Source organism: Phyllostomus discolor, chromosome 5 (assembly GCF_004126475.2).
Source record: "Phyllostomus discolor isolate MPI-MPIP mPhyDis1 chromosome 5, mPhyDis1.pri.v3, whole genome shotgun sequence".
In the NCBI taxonomy this organism is placed as follows: Eukaryota; Metazoa; Chordata; class Mammalia; order Chiroptera; family Phyllostomidae; genus Phyllostomus; species Phyllostomus discolor.
The window spans coordinates 119,478,888-119,501,437 of NC_040907.2; positions in this window are offsets into that span (position 1 = coordinate 119,478,888).

The following is a 22,550-nucleotide window of genomic DNA, read 5'->3' on the forward strand; positions in this document are numbered from 1 at the left end:
TACCTTCATAAGATTACAAAGACGAAGGTAGTTAGGGGTGAATGTTACCATAGATAGTTAGGTGATTACTGTATTAATAAGAAAGGGAGCAAAGGGAATTAGACACTGAGCTTAATAAACTTGGGAGCATAAGCCTGCTTGCTTAGCCAGGAAGATATAGCATTTATAGACTCATACATACTCTCCGGGGACTGCAGCTATGAAGGAGGCTTAATTCTAGGAGCACACAGAATCTTTCCAGCAGCACTCTCTGCCCTATGGTACTGGATTGTCAGTGGGGCATGGGGGAGTTGTTGACCATAGAGGCCTGTAGCCTAGTCTAACTAGGCAGTTGACCCATCAAAAACCTGTGAATGCTTGGGAAGTTCATTGGTTATTTTTGAAAAAGCTCCTGGTTATTACCCCAGGGAAACAAAGAAGCTCTTTGAAGCCCCCCACCTCACCCCTCTCTCCCAATAACCCACACTTGCCCTGTTCATTCGTGCAGGGACATATGAGCATGAGGGGGTGGCAACCAACTGGGGCCTACAGCAGACTGCATAGGCTCCAAAGGACTAAGCTTTAATATGAAACAGAACCTCTGGACACTGGCCTTTGTTTTGACCTTGCTGAAGACAAGGTTGTACACCACAGTCTCCCATGTGTGGGTTCATGAAGTGCTTTTCTCATGATCCCTTGGAAGATCCTGATTTTCACCAGCAAGAGGGAGACTTTCCTCCTCAGCACCTAGACTAAGAGACAGATTCTTTTCTTCCTGTGTGAACTTTTCTAATTTCCCCTTTCACAGTATTGCTTTTGGAAAGTCTCAGTTTTATGTGTCTTGGTTGAAACACCCTCCAGCAGGTCAAACTCATCTGTCTCTCTGTGTGGTCATTAAAGGCCAAGCTTCCTAAAACAAGCCCCATCATTCCAAGCCCTTCTACCTTAGGCAGTTACAGCAGCTGATTATGGTTAATGCTCTGGAGTTCTGTTCCTTCTGTGTTCTGGCCCCTGGGAATTTCCCTTACTTTCTTGTAAGTCCAGCTGGGCATTAAACATATGATTTATAAATTGTACTCAATATTTTCTAGACATTTTATTTCAGGACACTTCAGGATATCCTATCTGCCCTACTGTCAGAATAAAAGCCTCATGGGCACCAGCAGAATTTGAATTTTTTTTTTTTAAAAAAGATCTGAACAGGAAGAGTAAAATAGTAGAGTTTGATAGAGCTAGGTAAGGAGTACATGCATATTTATCCTCAGTACTTTTCAGTTTGTTGAAATATTTTATAATCAATAAAATCAAGAAACTAAGGGTCCTACTCCATATCTAAGGTCCCTTTCTGTTTCCAACTTGGAGTAGCTTTACTTGTTTGGGCAAGTTTCTCTTGGTAGCAGGGATGGTAGGGTTCTTTGGTGTAAATTTTTCAGGGATTAGGACAAACAATTTAGCTCTGTGGACACTGGGTAATAGAAGTTCCAGGCAAAGCCCCTGAGGCTTTAGAACCTTATCTCAGGCCTTGTGAGCTTATTCAGCATTTAGCTAGTCAGTGTCATTGATCAAGCAGTGACCAGCTCTCCTTGCCAGATAGGCTATGTGTCCACTGATACAGGTATGACTACTTATGGAAATGGCTAAAAGCCCTTGTCCTACCACAGCCCCAGCATCATATTGTACCCTCATGACTGAGTGGGAGTAAGTGGCAAATTAATTTGATTGCTATTTCTTCCTTCTTTTCTTAAAATTTTTAAAATTACAGTTGACATACAATAATACTTTTCTTTCTTCTCCTGATTCTTTGTCTTCACTTTATTCATGGTAGGTAAAGAAAACTCCTGAAGAGTCAAAGGGTAGCCAAAGAGACACAAAGTCAGTACAGTTCAGAAACAGCATCTCTGGGAGTACAACCATTTCTCAAGTATGTTTTGAAAAACTATGCAGTGAACAGTTTTTTTCTTAAAAGTGTGAGGACACACTTGTTGGTGGGCAATTAAGAGGAAAAATAAGCCCTATGGATTTCAGATTGCCCTCGATAATTGTTTTGATTTAAAATGCTTAAAATTAATGTTACATTTTGTACATGTATTACCGGTATACATATTCACATAAAAAGTTCAAGAAAGGATATTTTGAAGCAAGGAAATTGAAATACACACTTCAGTTTTTAAAAACCCACCATGCATGAGATCACCTCTGTATATTTTAAGGTGTAAAAACAGCTCTAAGTTAGTTTGCTACCAAGAAAAGTTCTTCAAATTAGAAGTTGGTAGTTTAGAATTACTTAGGTGTATTGGAGTTGTGGCTCATCTTCTCTGGACCCTGTAGCTCCTTCTGTCTTCCCACCCCTATTCCCCTCTCCTCATTTCCCCTTCTTCTACTTCTAATGCTTGCTTCTTGGTGAAGCCATTCCAGATGGAAGGAGCAGCACAAGAAAAGTCAGAGGAACTTCCCCTTGAGGTCACATCCCCTTCCTAGGGCACATGTCCCTGTTTTAATGCAGCTGCTATTGGGAAAGGCTGCTTCTCTTCGTAGCTGAGGTTTTATGGGTTGGAGGATTTGCCCAATATCATGTACTTTCTAGTGGATGAAGTTTGGCTGTTCTGTCTTCAGGCCAGGTCTGCCTTCCCCTCCCACTCTTCTTATGCAGGCCCCTCAATCATTTCAGGTCCAGATCCAGTCCCACCTCCTCCAAGATCCAGGAGCTTTGCCCCAGGTCCCTCCTCTCATAGGGATGGCTCCATTCTGTGACCTGGCACCACTTATTCTATACCCTTCATTTTACTCAAAGGCCCTTGATCATTGTACAGTTGTGGTCTCTGGGAGGACCATCTTCTTCAGACAAGTCTGCTGTCCTGGGAAGGACACGAGTGGAGTGAAGTAAAGGGACCACCACATGGTGGCAAGTTGAGACAAATATTTTCTGGAAAACAGCAGGGTGACAGATATCACAGCCAACTCTCCCACTTCTGAACTGCTCATTCTGTATCCAACAGACCCTGCCTAACTCATCCAGTTGTACCTCTATCTCTCCTCTCCTGAAATACTAAAGTTAATTTTTCAAAAGGAGGGGACACTTCATTTTTTACATCTGTTTGAGACCTAACGCAGGCCTGTGTGTGCCAGAGAGGTTACCAATAAGTGTATGCTGAATGAATGAATGAATGAGTGAATGCTCTGATTACCAAATAAGACTGCTTAGGATCCACAGTTCTCCCACCAGCTCAAGTTCAAAAGCTCTAAAACCCTCATTTTCCCTTTATATCTACTCTCCTTTTTGACCTTCCCATTGCTCTTAGTGGTACAGTCCTCCAGTACTCAGCAGAAACCACAATCGTCTTGGAATGCTTGTCCTCTCGGTCTGTAACTCACTAAGGCCCACTGAATTGAGTATTTCCTTCTTCCTCAACACAGTTACAGCCTAGGTTCAGGCCTTTATCACTCAAGCCAGGACTTGTGTAAAAAGCCTCCTGCTTCATTACCTTGTACAATACTACCAGGCTAATCTTTGTAAAACATTTTTCTATTCAAGTCACTTGATGACATTTAAAAAAATAAAAACATCCATGGTTCCTGTAAGCAGTGAAATACCATTCAGGCACCTTAGGCTGCACTCAGGGGCACTTCAGTCTGACTAGCTGATTCCTCACCTTCCTCTCCCTGCCTGTACTTTGCAAAGTTCCTGTCCAAGTGGACTGGTTTGCTCACTGGCTCCCCAGCAGGGCTCTGGCATTCTTAAATCCAGTCTTCCTGCCACACAGCCCTTCTTGTTTTGTCTTTCCAAATCCTGCCTGTTCTTCAAGGCTCACCAAGCTCAAATGCCATCACTCTGACACCTTCCTCACAGTTACTTGCAAAGACCACAGGCTATTTACCCTTGAAGGTCTTGAAGCTTAACCTTCAGAACATCACACTCACAAGTTCTGGGCCTTGATTTATATTTGTAATTTTGAATTAATTTTCTTAGATCTCCTAATTTTATAAACTTCCAGCCCACATAAAACTTGCACCCCTCTCTGCTTTTGACCATTGATAACTCATTAGCTATTTAACTTATCAGTCAGTGGAGCTGAGTTTGCCTACAAGTGTCTTGTTACAATATAACTGGAAACATGCTCAAAGCTCACACTCAGTCTACTTCCTTTACTTTTGTTTGAATCAAATCCCCGAGTATGTTGTTGTTGTGTATATGTGCACCACATAAGAGCTTTTGGATGGAGCAGAGGCAGGGAAGATATTGTCTGGCACAAAGGGACCTACTGCTGAGAGGATAAAGCATAAATAGCTGTGAAAGGAGGTGGGCAAAGTAAGTACAGTAAGAGAAGTACAAAGTGCTCCTGGGCCTGGCATTTTACCCACAGTCTCCCCACATCCCAGCAGAGCATCCTGGCTGTACTGGGAGGGAGAGAACAGCAGCCAGCCCTCAAGACAGTAAGTTGGCTGGGGGCGGGGGGGAGGCTGAGCTTCTCCTTGGTGCCTGGCATGCAGCTGATGAGGTGATCATTCCTTGTGCTTCCAGTGCTCCCAGCCAGCTCCTCCTTTTTCAGCAACTTGTGGCCTAAACAAAGGTGCAAGTACTTCCCAGGCTGACTTCCCAACATGCAACTCTTTTAGGAGAGCACTTACCGCTTTTGCTTTTGTTTTTAAATCCCTAACTGTATTCATGAATTGATTTGAATTTGTAAAAATCAATGAAAGTGAAAAACCCAAATCTTACTGTTTGCCCTGGATGGACAAAAAAAGGGGAAAGAGCTCAAGGAGAGGCCTTGCGAGGGTGGGGTCCTGAAGTTAAGCTTCATTAGCTTCAAGGCAATAGTCTCCCGTCAACCTCTCTCTTCCTTTTGAGCTAAACTAGTCCTCATTTCTTTGATTCAGAATCCCTCACTATCATCTCTTTGAGGTCAGAGCTCCCCTTTCTATGGATGCTAAAAAATAAGCAGTGGCTTGCTGACTTGCTCCTGAAAAATTGGTAGTGATACCTCCTCTCCTAGGCAGAGTCTAAAATCACCCATCTGCTCTCTCACTGCCAAGAAGCTCAGAGCTACACTTTGTGCTGTTAGTTACTCCAGCCTCCTGAGGCTTTGGGGGATTTTATTTGTCTACTTCCTCTTCACTACCTGACTCCCACCTCCTTTTTTGTTAACAAGCTTTAGTTCTATTATATTTTAATATATTTATACAGGTCAGTTTCAAGCTTTTACTGAATCCCTGTCTCACCGCTCCCCATCTTTTCTTTCTATGGAAAACCTGGGCCCATCCCCAACTGGGGACCCATGGTGGCATAGCTTTCTTCCCTCAAGACTGGGAAGAAAGAACTTCCTTTCTCTTCCCAGGCCTGGCAGCAGCTCTGAGATCTCCTTCGACCCAGTTTCTGAAAGACAGTTTCAGGAGGCTCCTGTGCTTATGGGATGCTGGCTCCCTAAACCCTTGAAGAAACTGCCCACTTCCCTTTCTCCCCATTTCCAAGCCCCTTTCCTGCCTCAGGAAAGAGAACAGTACTGAGGGCTTCTTTATGAGATCTCCTCTGCCCTCCTCTTTTGAGAGGACCCAGCAGCAACTGTCCTGTTAGTCTCAGCAAGCCTGTTGCCCTAGCAACATGAGTGGGGCTTAGCCTATCAGCTGCTGTGACTGTTATTCAAGAACTTTCAGTTAGATTCCACCAGCTAGAGAGATTGACCAGGCAGCCACAGTTTAACTGAATTCCCTGGGGGTTGGGCAGCATGGCTTGATCAGTGACATTTAAATTGGCATTAAAACCTCAATACCCTTTCGCTGAACCCACATCACACTACCTGACACTAAGAGCTGCAGTTCCACTTCTAGCCATCTCAGAGTTCTTACCAGATGGACAGACATAGCCTGATTCTGGTCCAGGAGAAAAAAATCTAGTAGGGAACATATTCCAAAGTGTAGTCTAGGGGTGTCTGAGTCAGAATCATCTAAGAGGATTATTTCAAACGCCAAGTGCCAAGCACCTACCTACAACTGGGGAATGGGTCTGGGAAGATGAGTTTTTTTGTTTGTTTGTTTTGTTTTTTAAATCTTTATGTGGGTGCTTCTTTCAGATAGCCTACGATCTGAGAAGACAGAGGGTTTGTACTTAACAGACTGTCTTACATTTCATTTCAAGCTGGCCTTTTTAAAACCAAGAACAGAGTGCGGTGAGGGGTTTTGAAATTCAGGGAAAATTAGATTTAAAGAAAACTGCAGAATTCTTGCCCGGGCGGGCAGCTGTCCCCCTGCATCTTCGGTCTCTCCCTGGAACATAGTGGCTCAGATATCTCTAGCTGTACTCCAGGAGGTCGTCTGTCTCTCAGGGGAGTCAGGGTGGGCCATACCTGTAGTCCCTGAAACAATAGCTTTCCACATGCGTTAACTCTTGAGCCCCCCATCACTCCCCACTGTTAATTTTAAACTATCTTATTTCTATGAGATCAATTTCAAATGGAAGTATTCATTTTGCTGTTGAGCATGTAACAGCATTGGACCGTCTGGTGGGGGGTTTAGGGATATACAGACCTGCCCTCTATGCAACCAATTAGCTTTGCCTTCCTTAGAGCTTCGCATCAATAGATTACACAGTATGTCCTCTATTGTGGCTGGCTTCTTTTGTGCAGCATAACATTTTTGAGATTCATTCATGTTGTGGCATTTATCAATAGTTCTTTCCTTTTTATTGCTGAACAATATTCCACCATTTGGCTATATAAAACTTTGTTTTTCATTCACTTGTTTTGGTTTGGGATATTTCCAGATTTCCACTATTATGAGTAAAGTTGTTATAAGCATTCTACAATCTGTCCAAAGTTGATTTCTGTGAATGTTGTGGGTTAAGAGTTCAGATTCATTTTTTTTAACCTAACTAGATGTGGATGTTTAATTATTCCAGCACCATTTATTGAAAAGAGTCTTCTTTTCCCCATTGAATTATCTTGGCACCTTTGTTGGAAGTCAACTGATCATATATGTTTGGAGCCCATTTCTGGACTTTATATTCCATCAGTCTACATGGTCATTCTTAAGCCAATTCCATATTCTGTAAATAACTATAGATTTATGGTAAAACTTAAAATCAGGTAGTTAGTATAAGTCCTCCAAATTCTATTGTAGGTTCTTTGCATTTCCATATAAATTTTAGAGTAAGCTTATGAATTTCTACAAAAAGCTTGCTGAGATTTTGATGGAGATTACATTGATTCTATAGATCAATTTGGGAATATTGGTATCTTAAAAATATTGAATCTTTTAGTCCAGTGCTAACCAAAAAATGGGCTTGGCTGGCCACTGCAACAGAAGCCAAACTCATGAGACAAGTGCTTGTGCAAAAGGAAAGAGGTTTATTCAGGTTCTGTGACCTGGAATAATGGTGGACTCCCATCTCAAAGACCATCTGAATCTTCCTGCTCACGCCGTTATAGGGATGAGGAGGGGAGGGCTTTTTTTCTCCTAATTATCTTACTAGTTTTTGACATGCTTGGGCTCTATCCCTTTATCTTTCTAGCCTTTGCATGTTTCTAATGGCCAGTGATGTTGAGCATTTTTTCATATGTGTATGGGCCATCTGTGTGTCCTTCTTGGAGAAGGGTCTATTCAGGCAATTTGCCCATGTTTTAATTGGATTGCTTATCTCCTGGTGTTGAGTCATATGATTTCTTTATGTATTTTGGAGATCAAATGCTTGTCCGATGTATCATTGCCAAATATATTCTCCCAAACAGCGGTTTTTCTTTTCATTTTGGTGATGGTTTCTTTAGCTGTGCAGAAACTTTTTAATTTGATGTAGTCCCATTTGTTTATTTTTTCCTTTGTTTCCCTTGCCATGGGAGATATATCAGCAAAAATACTGCTACACAAGATATTTGAAATTTTGCTGCCTATGTTTTCCTCTAGGATTTTTATGGTATTGTGACTTATATTATTCTTTTACCCATTTTGAGTTTGTTCTGGTGTATGGTGTAAGATGGTGGTCTAGTTTCATTTTTTACAAGTACTAGCCTAGTTTGCCCAACACCATTAATTGAAGAGAGTATCTTTACTCCATTGTATATTTGTGCTCTCTTTGTAAAACATTAATTGACCTCAGAGATGGGGGTTTATTTCTGGGCTCTCTATTCCATTTCATTGATCTATGGGTCTGTTCTTATGCCAATACCAGACTGTTTGATTACAGTGGACTTGTAGTATAATTTGATATCAGGTATTGTGATTCTTCCAACTTTGCACTTCTTTTTCAAGATTGTTGAGGCTATTCAGGGTCTTTTTTGTTCCATATAATTTTTTGGAACATTTGTTCTAGGTCTGTGAAATATACCATTAGTATTATAATAGGAATTGCATTGAATCTATGGCTTGCTTTGGTTAGTATGGACATTTTAATGATGTTAATTCTTGTGTTATGGGAGAAACTCTCAGAATTTGATTCTTCTCACTGATGCAGTGAAGAATTACAGATCAGTGAGCCTACTAGCATTTAAGCAAAGTTGATTAGTTCTAACAACTAATAAACTTTATTTAAAAAATAAAAGCAAAAGCAAGGGTGGCTAGAGCAGGGGTGGCAAAAGCAGGGTGGCCAGAGGCCAGGTGGACAGGGAGCCCCCATGTGGCAAAAAGAGCCAAGAGGGCCAAGAGCCAAGAGAGAGAGACCTTTGTTCTGAGCATTTATACAGTTGGTGGGATGGGGCTGAAGAAGTTACATATTAATTGGCAGGTAAAGGTGGTGCCAGTTTTCCCAGGGAGATGTGACTACCCAAACGTAGGTATGGGTTGGGGTCTATTAGCCCATATCCTTATTTTGCTCCAGACTCTATTCGTTTTGGATATGTTTTGGCAGGCAGGCAGTTAATCAAAGTTGTTTTACCGACTTTTCTTTGGGCACTGTAGTCCCCCTCCCGATCCAGGCCTTGGGACAAATACAGTCTCAAGGGTTTCCTTTTCCCAGCTAGTAGAGATGACATACTCAGACTTTCAAGGACTACTCCCTGCTGCACCATCATAGTTTACTTATGTTGTCCGGAATGCCTGGTAGCCTTATCAGACCAGGCTCAGAATTACTGGGTCTTTGTTAGATTGTGATGGTGAGGGCCCTGCCTTTGTTTCTTCCCTGGCTGCTCATTCTACTATAACATTCCACTTCAAGAGATAGGAGCCCAAATCTTTGGGGACTTTGGGCTTAGGACTGCTGGGTGAATGGGTGAGACACCACTGCCTCCTCCTCCCTGCCTTGGTTTGCTGCCTATCCTACCTAACATTCCCTCCTCAAGCATTCAGAACCCAAATTTTGGAGGCTTTGGGGTGTCAACTGCTCTAGCTGCTTCCTGCTGTAAAAGGGATGTTGAGCCTTCTTTGGGTTCTGTCTGCTCGCTAACTACCAGTCCAAGGAGGTAGAGTGAAATGCCCGTGATATATGTTTGGAGCCTGAGGTCCCAGAGATTGATAGTTACTCATTACAATCATCTGTAGTCTTATAACCTCTATTCTAGAAGACGTACGTTTAGATAGTAAGTTGCTAAATAGAAACATTACTATTATAATTAATAACTGTGCTGTGTTGTGGATCCAGGGCTTGATTCCTATCAGCTCTAGGGAAGAATGCATTGTCAACAGGACATCATAGGGATAAATCTATTGTTCAGCCAGCTGCTGTTCAGAGGCCTTGAGTCTTCCAGGTTTTTAGTAAGACTTGGTCCCTTCACCAGAATGGGTGTAGGGGCTCATTAGGTGGATAGACAAACCTGCAATGAGAAAACTTGCTCAAAATAGGTAATTCACACAATTATCCACAAACTGGTTTCTGCATCTGTGAGGCTGTCTTTTGGGAAGACATCTCGTTGCAAGGCCTTTACTGGAATGATATTTAACAGTGGCAATTAAACAGATTAATGCCTGTAAATTGAGCATCTTTCACGATGTTATAAACTCAGTTTCAACTTCCAAATGAAAACAAACTTTGAAGACAGCTAGCTGCACTAGTCTCATGTCCATCACTGAGCACTGTGATTTTCCTTGAATCACGATTTTTCTCCCTAAGATCACCTTCATTGTCATTAAAGGAACTGTGTTAAGCCCAGTTTTAATTTTGGATATTTGCATAAACCCAACAAAAGCAGAAATTGATCTTTAAGTCTGCTTTGCTGGAACTCACACAAACAACCTTTAGATTGTCTTTTTAGTCTGCTGAGACACACATCTGTTATCTGACCTCGCCTGTAGCACCCACTTCTCTCAACTCCTTATGGTTTCTACTGTGCCTTAAGTTTCCTGTCAGTACAGCTGGTGACCCATTATGAGGCTCCCAGTGCCAGGACATGGGGCACTGGATATAGCACCAATTCAGTTATTCTTTAGAGTCCTATAAATCCTTGTCATGTTTAAAGGTATGATTTCAGAATTTATTCTTAGAAACAAATTTGGGAGGAAAGGGATCCAAATTGTACATTGTGGAAGAATTTGGCATTCAACTGACAAATGACGGGGGCTGTGTCCTAGAATTATCTTCAACCCCCATAATATTACTTGATTTAGAGGCAAGAAATGCAGCATGAAAGTTGAGGACAGAGTAAGTGGTCTCAGTATCAACAAAGAAATTAATTTTCTTACCTGCCACATCAAGCATCATCCGGGGTTCTTTAGTAGAGATTGAGATGCTGGTGTATGCAGGGGCCAGCCTGCTTCCCAGGCACCCTCCATCCTCAAGTGCTGCTATGGGCTTTGGTGATGACCCCTTTCTGCTCTGGGAATGAAGACAGTCTGTCTTCCACCAGGGATCAGAGCTTGTACCTTTGCATATGGGACATGGCCCAGGGGATGGCCTAGTGCCTTCCCTTGCCTAGTGCCCAGGGAGTTTGCACCTAAAGCAGGTTTGATCTTTGTGCCCTTCATGCCTCAGGTTACCTCAAAGTGGCTGGCTATAGCCAGTGTTGCCACTAATAGCTAGTGCAAGTAGCTCGGCCTGTCCCTCCTCTAAATCGCGATAGATAAAGACTGAGAAGGTGACATCCATCTGTTGTGCCAAAGGAGCTTGGTGTCCCCTTTGTAATTTTTGAAGCTTTTTATGGATATCAGAGGCTGACTGGGTGATAAAGTGTTGCTCTATTAATACTTGGCCTTCTGGAGAGAATGAGTCTATATTAGTATATTTCTGAAAGGCCTCCACCAGTCTATTGTAGAAGAGCACAATGTTCTCTTTCTCTCCTTATATCTTTAACTTCATTATAATTCACATTGGTAGACCCTGAAATAGATGTTTCTTCAACCCAGAACAAAGAGATGGAGCATGAGATAATACAAAAAAGGTTGTGTATAGAGAAGCTCTAAGTACTCGCCTGGCCTCTGACAGAATGGATGTAATTGGAATATAGTGCTGTAACTGATACTCCCATTTTCAGGCCATATTTCCTTATTTCCTAACTTATACTGAGACCAGGCTCTATTACACAAGAAAATTTGCCTCTTTTTCTTGAGAGTTTCAGGGTTAAACTAAACCCAGTTCCTAAGAATGCATCCTAGTGGACATCCTGGGGGATAGAGGATATATTTGCTATCTGGTCCATGGTGCCCCTAGGAAATCCTGGGCTCCTAATAGGGGTCTCCCTTGATTGCCCAAGGAACCTTTTGGTGGGTTGTTGGGTGTATCCCATCTTCCCATCGCAAAGCTACCAGATGTCTCTTGTGACACAAGCTAAGTTTGCCACAGACTATTCCCCTTTGCAACTGGTGAAGTTGACAGCTTTGATTAAACTGGACCCTTTCTGCAGATCTCACAGCCTTTTACAAGTTTGACTCCTCACCCACGAGGAGTTGGAGAGAAGGGGTGGCACTAGTCATTTGGTATATTTCCTGCAAGGACTAGAGGTGAATTTAATATTGTTCAACACAATAAGAGAGGTGCCTATTATGGTGAAATATTTGCCACCTATGTGGCCCTGGGTCATTCTAGTTTTAGGGATCTATTGTATTAAAACACAGGATGTGTCTATAGGAGAGATGAAGGCCTATCTCTGTAAAATACTGGATGGGGGAAGTGAGCTGGGAGTGTAGAGTGCCCGTCCCCCCCACCCCGCCCTGCTCTGAGGCTAAAGAAAGAGGAAAAAATTCTTAGTGATTACTGCATTTCTTTAGTGTGCTCAAAAGTGGGCTGTTTCATTATCTAGTGACCTTGACAACTTTTACAGAAGCTAGAGAAGAGGCAGGGGAGATATTCAGCTTGGCACAGCTTGTTCCTGGGACTGCAGCTCCTGGGCCTCCAGAAGGAGAATTCAGAGCATTTAAAAGATTTATTTTTTCCTTCTGAGTTTTACTGTCTACCTAATGGGCTCTCTGATGGAATCAAATCTGAGCCACTCCTTTCTGAAACAGAAACAAAAATGACAAAGGCAGAGTTTCAAGAAGGGCCTGGAATACTAGCCTTCGAATCTTATCTTATACTAACTAGTATTGTATTGACAGGCTGTAGAGAGTGTCAGAAATATGGCAAAGACAATTATATTCAGGCCTAATTGTTGTGTTACTTATCCATAACAAGTTTTTGTTTTTTTTGAAGAGAAACTGGAGGTCCCTGAAGGATTCATAAGCATATGTCTCAGGTTCTGGTTCCTGTGGGGACTTAGAAGAAACAGGTTTGGTTTGAGATAGATGGACCCAACTGGCTCTCCCTATGAGCTTCATTGCTGTTGGGGTGTATAGTAGGACTTGAAGTGAACCCTTCTAGGTTTTTGAATAGACCATGTCCCAATTTGACTTGTTCGTGTTGGTAGTTTTAAGTGTTTCTATGCCACTGTAACACTTGTCCAAATAAATGAGGTCTGCCACTAAATTCTTGGGGGTGAATAATTCTTGGTTGTAGGTTCTCCTATTACTCCTGAGACTGTGAGGAGAGGGATCTGGAAAAGAAAGTAAAGACAGAGTAGATGGCCCCTGTGTAAAGGTTATTATCCCACCAGCCACATTCATGTGTACCCTAAGCTCTAGCCCAGTGATGGTGACCTTTGAATTGGGGCTGACTGGGATGGGCAGCTTTAGTGGGATACTCCTTTGTCTAATGCCTCTTCTTTCAGCACACATGACATAGTGTCTTTGGAGTAGGCTGTACAGGGCCTGTGGAATGTGACTATGAATGTCCTGAAAGCACGGCTAGAACTTGGGCATTTCTAGTCTCCTTCTGTTCTTTCTCCTGAGGCATGGCCTCCCTCTCCTGATTGTAGAGCAGGAGTGTGAATGGGAAGATGCCTATTAGCATTGTGGTAGGATATAGCTTACACTTGTAGCATAGGTCTCCCCTGCCCTTTAAATGGAAGAATGTCTATGCAGGATTTCTCACTACCTGCCTAGACATTTGTAAAAGTTATTACATTGGAATATGGTATATAGCATTGTGATTTAAGCTCCCCTATATTGGCCAAGTTCCCCCATCAACTAGCTGATATTGAGGCCAAGCAGTGTTGCAAAAAGAAAATATTAGTCTTTCCTTCTTTAGAGTTTTGGGGTCAAACTGCAGCCATTTGGAAAGGGTATAGCCTAATGAGGTTCTGTCTGAAAGGAACTCCTGATTTCCCATTTGGAAGGAAGAAATATCTTCCTTTGAGCCAATGGGAGGAGTAACCAGACACAGCTCTTACCTACTTAAAACTGTAACTGACAAGTGAGTCTTTGTTTTTGTTTTGTTGTGGTTTTGCTCTTCTTTTGCCCTATCTTGACTGTTAAAAATACTGTTGGCTATTTCTATCAGTTGCTTTGTGGGTGAATGTATTTCTAGAAGTGCGTGGCCCTTAGTAGACTTAGGATTAATGTTTATATTTTATAAAGCCATAGGTAATTGCCCCTGAAAATGTAGGATTTTATTCTTCCCTTGTCCTTCATTTGTCCTAGTTCAATAGAGTTAGTTGGTGTCCTAATGTAGGATTGTAATTCCCCCTGGTTGATGTGTGCTGTTAAGTATGATGGCTAAAAAATGCCTGTATGTAGGAGATTTTTGACTCCCCCTTCCCCCAGTCTAGGTGTTTGCAAAAAGACTGAGTTGTAGAATTGTATTATAACTTAGGGTCCCATATGGTGGCCAAACCTCCTTGTCCCCTAGTTGATATTGGGGCTAGGCTGTGTTACAAAAAAGATCAGGTAGTCTTTAAGTTTTGGGGATCAAACTGTGACCAATTAGAAAGGCTAAATTGTATGGTGAAAACACCATACATAGGCAGTGGCAAGATTGTCTGGTCTTTCTTCTAGGGTGCGGAGAGAGTCTTAGTAGTTCTTATGTCCTTCTAAGAATAAAAAAAAATTAGTGGGGAGTTGAAGGTTAAACAGTGGCAGCTATTCCCTGGGCATAAGCTGGAAAGCAGTTTGTCCCATCCTTAGAGTGGCCTTTCCCCACTTCTGCTCTGCTCAGGAATCCAGAGAAAAAACAGCTGAGATATCAGGCTAGGCTGAAAAATGGCTTGAGTTTTAAAGTGTTACATTTCCCCCTGTGTTGTAAAGACAAGCACAGCCGTTTCTGCAAGCTGTAATGAGTTTGAGTAATTTTCAGTGTTTCAAAGACTTATATACCTATTTTACTTCTTTAACACACAACATTCTAAAATAAGCATAGTAAGTCCCTAAAACTTAAGCCTGATTAATTTGCTTCCTTTGAATTACCCTATTGTTCTTAGGACCTGGTAGCTCCTAGGTCTAGAATTTTAGTGTTTCAAAAACTTCTATACTTACTTTTCCTTCTTCTTCTTCTTTTTTTTTTTTTTAAAAAATATTTATTTATTTTTTAGAGAGAGGAGAAAGGAAGGAGAAAGAGGGAGAGAAACATTAATGTGTGGTTGCCTCTCACACATCCTCCACTGGGGACCTGGCCTGCAACCCAGGCATGAGCCCTGACTGGGAATCAAGCCAGCAATCCTTTGGTTCACAGCTTGTGTTCAATTCACTGAGCTACACCAGCCAGGCTTACTTTTCCTTCTTATTTCATTTCTACTTCCAGTGTCCATCCTTCCCATGCCACCCATGGATGTGGCATATATCTCCTTCCTTTATTCCTTCTTACTCTGCTCCTTCACAATTATTTACTTTCTTAAATCCTTTTCCCCTATACAATCCCTCTTCAACTTGCACAGATAATCTACGACTTACTTGAATCTTCTGAAATATACATATCCAACATTCTATAATAAGCAAACAAGTCTTTCAAAAGATGGAGGCACAGGTAGATACATTTTGCCTCTTCACACAACTAAAAGAAGAATGACAACAAATTTAAAAACAAGAAATAATCAGAACTGCCAGAAAATTGAACTGTATGGAAGTCCAACATCCAAGCAGTTAAAGAAGAAATATTCATCAAGACCCACGGAGGGTCAGAGACAGGCAGCTAGGGTGGAAAAGATGTGTGGTAAGGCCTCAGATGGTGGACTGGGTAAGGTGGCAGCTGGTAGAGTGGGAGATCTCTATGTGAGACCTGCAGATAAACCGGGAGTAACAACTGGGGAGCGAGACAGACCATGCAACCCAGGGTTCCTGTGCTGGGATATAAACCCTCAAAATCTCTGACTGACAACACCTGTGGGGGTTGAGGTGGCAGTGGGAGAAACTCCCAGCTTCACAGGAGAGTTCATTGGAGAGACCCACAGGGTCCTAGAAGGTACACAAAATGACCTACCCAGGAATTAACACCAGAAGGGGCAAATTTGCTTGTGGGTAGTGGGGAAAGGGACTCAAAGCCAGTGGAAAGCTGAGCAAGTGGCATTGTTCCCTCTGGGACCCTCCCCCCGCCAACAGCACCACAATGCAGCCAAGTGGGCTGTCCTGCCTTGGTGAATACCTAAGGCTCTGCCCCCTACTACATTACAGGCACATTGAGACAATAAAAATATGGCCCAAATGAAAGAACAGATCAAAGTTCCAGAAAAAATACAACTAAGTGATAAAAGAGATTGCCAACCTATCAGATGCACAGTTCAAAACACTGGTGATCAGGATGCTCACAGAAATGGTTGAATATGGTCACAAAATAGAAATAGAAGTGAAGGCTGTGAAAGTGAAATAATGGAAAATGTAGAACAGGGGTGTCAAACTGATTTTCACTGGGGTCCACATCAGCCTCACATTTGCCTTCAAAGGGCTGATGTAATTTCAACTCCTTAATAGTTAATGAGCAGTTATATTTATTCAGTCCTAAAATTATTTTGGTCCTTTGAAGGCAACCATGAGACTGATGTGGCCCCCGGTGAAAAGTTTGACACCCTTGATGCAGATGAAACCAGCAGTGAAGGGAAGGAAACCAGGACTCAATTCAATGATTTGGACCAGAAGGAAGAAATAACTATTCAACCAGAACAGAATGAAGAAACAAGAATTCAAAAAATTGAGAAGAGGTTTAGGAACCTCTGGGACAACTCTAAATGTCCCAACATCTGAATCATGGGGGGTGCCAGAAGAAGAAGAGAAAGAGCAAGAAACAAAAACTTATTTGAAAAAATAGTGATGGAAAACTTTCCCACTAATCTGACAAAGGAAATAGACTTCCAGGAAATCCAGGAAGCTTAGAGAGTCCCAAAAAAGTTGGACCCAAGGAGGAACACACCAAAGCACATCATAATTGTGTTACCCAAGATTAAAGATAAGGAGAGAATCTTAGAAGCAGCAAGAGAAAAGGAGACAGTTACCTACAAAGGAGTTCCCATAGGACTGTCAGCTGATTTCTCAAAAGAAACCTTGCAGGCAAGAAAGGGCTGGAAAGGAGTATTCCAAGTCATGAAAGGCAAGGACCTACATCCAAGATTACTCTATCCAGCAAAGCTATCATTTAGAATGGAAGGGCAGATAAAGTACTTCCCAGATAAGGTCAAGTTAAAGGAGTTCATCATCACCAAGCCCTTATTATAGGAAATTATAGGAAATGTTAAAGGGACTTATCTAAGAAAAAGAAGATTGAAACTATGAACAGTAAAATGACAACAGACTCACAACTATCAACAACTGAACCTAAAAAACAAAAACAAAAACTAAGCAAACAATGAGAACAGGAATAGAATCATAGAAATGGAGATCACATGGAGAGTTATCAGTGGGGAGGGGGAAGGGGGATAAGGGGGGGAAAGTTACAAGGAATAAGAAGCATAAATGGTAGGTACAAAATAGACAGGTGGAGGTTAAAATAGTATGAGAAATGGAGAAGCCAAAGAACTTATATGTATGATCCATGGACATGAACTAAGGCGGGGGAATGCTGGTGGGAGAGAGGGTGCAGGGTGGAGGGGAGAAAAAGGGGGAGAAAATAATGTGACAATTGTAATGGCATAATAAATAAAATATACTTAAAAACAATTGTATTACTGTATACCTATGGAAAGTGACTTTAATAATATATAATACCATTTGTGGTTGCTAAAATTTTTTAAGTACTTAGGTGTAAATATAACAAAATATGTATAGGACTGAATGTAATGCATGACAAAATGCTGATAAAAAATATTACACAAGTTCCAAATAAATGGGGAGACACAGCATGTTCAGGGTCTAGAATATTCAATAAACTGTGGTATATATATATATTTATTGCAATTTCTATCAAAATCCCTAGAAAATAATTTTGCAGCTATAGACAAAATTACTCCAAAATTTATATGGGAAGGCAAAGGAACTAGAATAGCTAAACCAGTTTTGAAAATGAAAAAAAAAATGTGGGAGAATTTGCTCTACCCAATTTCAAGGCTTATTACATAGCTATATTAATCAAGATTTTGTGAAAGACACAGATTAATAAAACAGAATAGAGGATCCAGAAATAGCCCCATATACGTAGAGTCAACTGATTATTTTATTTAAAAAATGTGCAAAAGCAATCCAAAGCATGAAGGATGGTCTTTTCAGCATATAATGCCTGAGCAAGTACACATCCACAGCTAAAATAAGAAAGAGCACCTTGACCTAAACATCACACTTTATGTGAAAATTAACTCTAAACAGGTCATAGTCATAGACTTAAATATAGGACTTCTAGGAAAAAAGAGGAAGTCTTCAGTACTTAGGATTGGTGACGTGTTATTTTTTAAAATATTTTTTATTGTTGTCAATTATAGTTGTCTCATTTTCACTCCACCACACCCCCTCTACCCCATCCATCCCTGCCTCCACCCTCATACCTACCCCCCTTTGGCTTTGTCCACGTGTCCTTTATACATGTTCCCTGATGGCCCTTCCCCCATTTTCCCAATTACCCCCTCCCCTCTTCCTTCTGGTTACTGTCAGTTTGTTCTTTATTTCAATGTCTCTGGTTATATTTTGCTTGATTGTTTGTTTTGTTGATTAGTTTCCACTTATAAATGAGATCACATGGTATTTGTCTTTCACTGCCTAATTTAAAACATAACACCAAAAGCACAATCCATAAAAGAAAAAAACTTGAAAAATAGGAACTTACCAAAGTGAGAATCTTTTGTTCTGTAAAAGGCCTCCTTAATAGGATAAAAAAATCAAGCTAGAGAATAGGAGAAAATATTTGCAAATCATATATCTGACAAAAGACTCATCTAGAATACGTAAAGAACACTCAAAATTCAAAATTTAAAAAACACCATTAGCAAATAGGTAAAAGATATGAAGAAATGCTTCTGTGAAGAGGACATACAGGTAGCAAAATAAGCACATGAAAAGATGTTCAACATTGTTAGCCATAAGAGAAATGCAAATTAAGACCATGATTAGCTAATCACTATATGAAGAGGTGGAGGCAGTGAGAATTACAAGGCAGAGTCCTGAAAAGGAGGGGACTATGCAAAGAAAAAGCTGCAGAAATCTGCCACAAGGGTCCACTTAAATATTAGCTGAATCTGAATCTGTACCACGCATAGAGTGAAAACTCCATAAGGCTGGACAGCAACCACCACCAAGGAAAGAAATTTTTCAGAGAGCTCTAAGTTGAACAATTCTCCGGGCTCGCACAGGCCTGGGAATTGCTTTAATTCCAGAAAGTCATATTTTAGTAGTCTGTCTAAAATAAACTTTAGAGTTCAGGACAATCTGTACCTGACCTTCACAAGCTTGAGATTGACATGAACATCAGTATCTTAACTGCCTGCCAGAACAAAACCAAACACTCTTTAAATAATGCAACAAAATATAGCACTGGTAAACAAAGAAATAATCCCATTTATATTGCAACATCAAAAAATAATAAAGTACTTAGGAATGAATTTAACCAAGGAGATAAACACCTGTACTCAGAAAACCATAGGACACTGAAGAAAGAAATTGAGGGACATCCAAATAACGGAAGCATTTACCAAGTTCACAGATTGGGAGTGTTATGGTAGAATGAGGAGCCAGAGGGAAAAAAAAAGGCATGGCCCTCACCACTGCCATCTAACAAAGACCCAGTGTTTCTGAGCCTGGTCACATAAGGCCTGTTGTATGCTTGCAGCATCTCTCCCCGTCCCCCGCCCGAGATGGCTTCTTGCATCTTTCTCTCCCAATGGCTTCTTGCATCTCTCTCCCCCACATGGTTTTGCAGCATCTTTCTCCTCCAGGTGTCTTTCTTGCAACATCTCTCTTCTCTAGCACTTCAATTTACATCCAAATACTCCTTGCAGGATCTGCAAGGAAGGGTAACGTTATATTGCCAGGCTTGGTCTCTCCCTCTTGAGAAATTGCCACACCCTGTGGACAAGGTCAAGTGTTTAAAAAGCCACTAGGGGTACTTGCCGCAACAAAGATACCTATGAGAAGATCTTCTGGGACGTGGACTGTGACAGAACTCTGGTTTCCTGCCAGCTGCAAGCAGAGTCCACACAACGAGGGACTGTGTAAAGCAATCACACTCCCATCCTTGTGGTGCATTCCCCGGTTAGGTTTATGAAGTTCCTAAGAGGAGAACGCAAGATTTTAGCCTTTAGTGGAAGTTCTGGCTTTTCTGGCTTCTTTGCTCTTAATTATGCCTTCTTCTTTGCATTCATAAGTTCCCTTCTTCATTTCATAGTATGCTCCTTAGGTCAAATGTTGGGTAACATAATCAAGTTAAGTTGCTTTTCTTTTTTAATTTTAATATATTTATTGATATGCTACTACTGTTGTTCCTTTTTTTCTCTCCCCTTTATTCCTCTCTGCCCTGTACACCAGATCCCAGCCTCATTTCCCCGCCTTAGTTCATGTCCATGGATCATACATATAAGTTCTTGGCTTCTCCATTTCTCATACTATTTTAACCTCCACCTGTCTATTTTGTACCTACCATTTATGCTTCTTATTCCTTGTAACTTCCCCCCCTTATCCCCCTTCCCCCCTCCCCACTGATAACTCTCCATGTGATCTCCATTTCTATGATTCTATTCCTGTTCTCGTTGTTTGCTTAGTTTTGTTTTTGTTTTTTAGGTTCAGTTGTTGATAGTTGTGAGTCTGTTGTCATTTTACTGTTCATAGTTTCAATCTTCTTTTTCTTAGATAAGTCCCTTTAACATTTCTATAATTTCCTATAATAAGGGCTTGGTGATGATGAACTCCTTTAACTTGACCTTATCTGGGAAGTACTTTATCTGCCCTTCCATTCTAAATGATAGCTTTGCTGGATAGAGTAATCTTGGATGTAGGTCCTTTGCCTTTCCTGACTTGGATACTCCTTTCCAGCCCTTTCTTGCCTGCAAGGTTTCTTTTGAGAAATCAGCTGACAGTCCTATGGGAACTCCTTTGTAGGTAACTGTCTCCTTTTCTCTTGCTGCTTCTAAGATTCTCTCCTTATCTTTAATCTTGGGTAACACAATTATGATGTGCTTTGGTGTGTTCCTCCTTGGGTCCAACTTTTTTGGGACTCTCTAAGCTTCCTGGATTTCCTGGAAGTCTATTTCCTTTGTCAGATTAGTGGGGAAGTTTTCCATCACTATTTTTTCAAATAAGTTTTTGTTTTCTTGCTCTTTCTCTTCTTCTTCTGGCACCCCCACATGATTCAGATGTTGGGACATTTAGAGTTGTCCCAGAGGTTTCCTAAACCTCTTCTCAATTTTTTTGAATTCTTGTTTCTTCATTCTGTTCTGGTTGAATAGTTATTTCTTCCTTCTGGTCCAAATCATGAATTGAGTCCTGGTTTCCTTCCTTTCACTGTACATTGGTTCAGTTGGTTCCCTGTACATTTTCCTTCATTTCTGTTTGTATAGCTTTCATTTCTTTCTCTGTCTTGCAAGCATACTCAACCATTCTATGAGCATCCTGATCACCAGTGTTTTGAACTGTGCATCTGATATGTGGGCTATCTCTATATCACTTAGTTGTATTTTTTCTGAGTTTTGATCCATTTGGTCCATAGTTCTTTGTCTTGGTGCACCTGTTACATTGTAAGGAGCAGAGCTTTAGGTATTCTCCAGGGTGGGCAACCCACTTGACTGTGTTGTAGCAGTGTATGTGAAGGAGGAGTCGGTGAGGGGTCAGGGAGGGAACGATGTCACTTGCTTGGTTTTCTGCTCACTCTCAGTACTTCACGTGCTTCCCACAGGTAGATTGCGCCTTTTTCTGGAGCTGATTCCCAAGTGGGTGTTTTGTGTATGTTCTAGGACCCTGTGGGTCTCTCCAAGGTACTCTGCTGTGAGGCTGGGAGTTTCTCCTGCTGCCAGAACCCCCACATGTTTTTATACCCCAAGGTTTTGGGGCTTTAGTTTCCTGTGCCACAACTCTGGGTCAGGTGGTTTGCCTTGCTCCCTAGTTGTTTTTTCCACCTTATCTGCACGTGAATGTGGGACTGACTGGTGCTTAAGCCATCTTCTCACCCGCAGTCTGCTGCCTTGCCACACCCCACCACCCCAGCTGCCCATCTCTGCCCCTCCTACCAGTCTGATGAATGTTTCTTCTTTAACTCCTTGGTTGTTGGACTTCCATACAGTTTGATTTTCTGGCAGTTCTGTTCTGTTTTGTTTTGTTTTAAATTTGTTATCGTCCTTTTGGTTGTGCAAGGACATAAAGCGTATCTATCTGTCTCTATCTTGGTCAGATGTACAATCAATTTTTTTATGTTGAACATGTATCTTACAATCTTATTATGACTTCTAGGAGTTGGGTGTTGTTTTTATTTTTAGTATATTCCTTGGGGCTTTCTATATAGTTTATCATGTCATTTGCAAAGGAGAAAGTCTTATATGTCTTTCTTTCTGATCTTTATGCCTTTTATTTATGTTATCGCATTAGCTAGAACTTCTAGCACTATGTTGACTAGCAGTGGTAAGTCCAGACATCCTTGTCTTGTACCTGATATTGGGGGAAAAACAATTTACCTTTCACCACTGAACATGATGTTAGCTATAGTTTTTTTGTAGGTGTTTTTGAGATTTTTTTGCTGTGTTGGGGTATAAATACATACAACTAAAATTGTATATATTTCAAATGTATAGTGTGATGATTTCACATATGTATACTTTGTGAAATGATTACCACAATCAAGTTAATTACTACATCTATTATCTCATATTTATTTTTGTATGGGTGTGGTCAGAATGCTTAAGATTTATTCTCTGAGCAAATTTCAAGTACATAATATGGTATTAACACTAGTCATTATGCTGTATATTAGATCCCCATAACTTATTCATCTTATAACTGAAGGCTTGTACCAATTGACC